This window comes from Procambarus clarkii, chromosome 27 (genome assembly GCF_040958095.1).
Source record: "Procambarus clarkii isolate CNS0578487 chromosome 27, FALCON_Pclarkii_2.0, whole genome shotgun sequence".
NCBI lineage: Eukaryota > Metazoa > Arthropoda > Malacostraca > Decapoda > Cambaridae > Procambarus > Procambarus clarkii.
This window is the reverse complement of record NC_091176.1, coordinates 17,587,746-17,590,245: the sequence shown is the minus strand read 5'-3', so window position 1 is coordinate 17,590,245 and position 2,500 is coordinate 17,587,746. Positions and strand designations below refer to the sequence as shown.

The 2,500-nt window shown below is 42.5% G+C and overlaps 1 protein-coding gene across 1 annotated transcript in view; it reads left to right on the top strand.

The window, feature by feature from the left end:
• The window catches only part of LOC123751937 (putative neural-cadherin 2), an 80,057-nt gene that overhangs the window by 14,040 nt on the left and 63,517 nt on the right, over positions 1–2,500 (top strand). The window lies entirely within an intron of this gene.

Below are 2,500 nucleotides of genomic sequence, written 5' to 3'. Positions count from 1 at the left end.
TCTTTACATCTCCCAGGCCAATATTTACCTTAACAATATTATGTCCTTTTCAGTTGACGGAGGAACCATTACCGGAAATATTTACATTTAGATCAGAAATTATTTTTCTAAAATGATTTCATTCATTTTGACTTTGAGATAAAGTTCACTTATTTTGTCGTAATGATCACCAGTATTGTAGTGATCACAGTATCATAATAATCACAGTGTCATAGTGATCATCATCGATATCTTGAGGTTATCTTGAGATGATTTCGGGGCTTAGCGTTCCCGCGGCCCGGTCCTCGACCCAGGCCTCCTTTTTGTTACACATCCCCCCAGGAAGTAGCCCGTAGTAGCTGTCTAACTCCCAGGTACATATTTACTGCTAGGCAACAGGGGAATCAGGGTGAAAAAAGCATTTTGCCCATCTGTCTCCGCCTCCACCGGGGATCGAACCCGGAACCTCAGGACTACGAATCCGAAGCGCTGTCCACCCAGCTATCAGGCGCATACATAGACATACTGAAAAACATACTTAGACACTTACCATCTTAACACCCCCAAACTGCCCCATTAAGCCCCAGCTGGAACGCCCCTATTAGCATCTGACCATTACGTTCAAACATCCTTTCTCATGTGTAGAACACCGTCTGAGGCTCGAACCCTGCAAAAAAAAAAAATTGATTTTTTGAGATATATACAAGAGTTGTTACATTCTTGTACAGCCTCTAGTTCGCGTAGCGTTTCGGGCAGGTCCCTGGAATACGATCCCCGCCGCGAAGAATCGTTTTTTCATCCAAGTACACATTTTACTGTTGCGTTAAACAGAGGCTACAGTTAAGGAATTGCGCCCAGTAAATCCTCCCCGGCCAGGATACGAACCCATGACATAGCGCTCGCGGAACGCCAGGCGAGTGTCTTACCACTACACCACGGAGACTGAAATTACAATTAGACCGTCATTAACCGATAATTGATTACAATTAGACCGTGATACACACACAGAAATCACAATAACGTGATGCATCAAATGAACAAATCCACAAGGGCCGTGACGAGGATTCGAACCTACGTCCGAGAGCATCCCTCGTCACGGCCCCTGTGGATTTGTTCAGAGCGTGATACCGTTGCAGGGGCTTCCCCCAAAGGCCAGGAAATTACCCTAAGGGGTCTGTTTTTCACGCTTGTTTCCTGGGGAAAATTAACCCCAGTCCTGGAGCAGACGTTGATGGGCTGACTCTGTGCACGATGGCAGTCTTCCTGCTGGTCAATTGCTGGGGAAATATTTTTTCTTCGTTTGGTCCGGGTGGAAAGGGAAGTTACGTGGGTGAGAAGGTGGTGTTGGCTGAAGAATGAATGTTTTGGGAGGGTTGTGTGTTTGTTTTTGGAGGTTTGTTTGTTTGCGAGGTTTGTTTGATTTTGGAGGGATGTGTGTTTGTTTTTTGGAGGTTTGTTTTTGGAGGGTTGTGTGTTTGTTTTTTGGAGGTTTGTTTGTTTTTGGAGGGTTGTGTGTTTGTTTTTGAAGGGTTGTTTGTTTTTGGAGGTTTGTTTTTGGAGGGTTGTGTGTTTGTTTTTGGAGGTTTGTTTGTTTTTGGAGGGTTGTGTGTTTGTTTTTGGAGGTTTGTTTGATTTTGGAGGGATGTGTGTTTGTTTTTTGGAGGTTTGTTTTTGGAGGGTTGTGTGTTTGTTTTTTGGAGGTTTGTTTGTTTTTGGAGGGTTGTGTGTTTGTTTTTGAAGGGTTGTTTGTTTTTGGAGGTTTGTTTTTGGAGGGTTGTGTGTTTGTTTTTGGAGGTTTGTTTGTTTTTGGAGGGTTGTGTGTTTGTTTTTGGAGGTTTGTTTGTTTTTGGAGGGTTGTGTGTTTGTTTTTGGAGGTTTGTTTGTTTTTGGAGGGTTGTGTGTTTGTTTTTGGAGGTTTGTTTGTTTTTGGAGGGGTGTGTGTTTGTTTTTGGAGGTTTGTTTGTTTTTGGAGGGGTGTGTGTTTGTTTTTGGAGGTTTGTTTGTTTTTGGAGGGTTGTGTGTTTGTTTTTGGAGGTTTGTTTGTTTTTGGAGGTTTGTTTGGGAGGTTTGTTTGTTTTTGGAGGTGCGTTTGTTTTGGAGGTTAATAGGGTTGGCTTGAAAGTACATACGCACAAACACACACACACACACACACATATATATATATATACTCACACAAAATGACAGTACACGATGTACGGAACCCACCTTCCCATAACGAGTAAAGACCCAGGAGTCGCTATAATATCACACCTAACTCATATTATATGATAATTACAGCATCATACTCTGCACAAGCGAACGTCAGGACATCATTCAGGAACCTAAATAAGGAGGTATTAAGACCCTAGTTGCCAGATTCACGAAGCAGTTACGCCAGAACTTACGAACCTGTACATCTTTTGTCAATCTTTGGCGGCTTTGTTTACAATTATTAAACAGTTAATGAGCTCCGAAGCACTAGGAGGCTGTTTATAACAATAACAATAGTTGATTGGGAAGTTTTCATGCTTGTAAACTG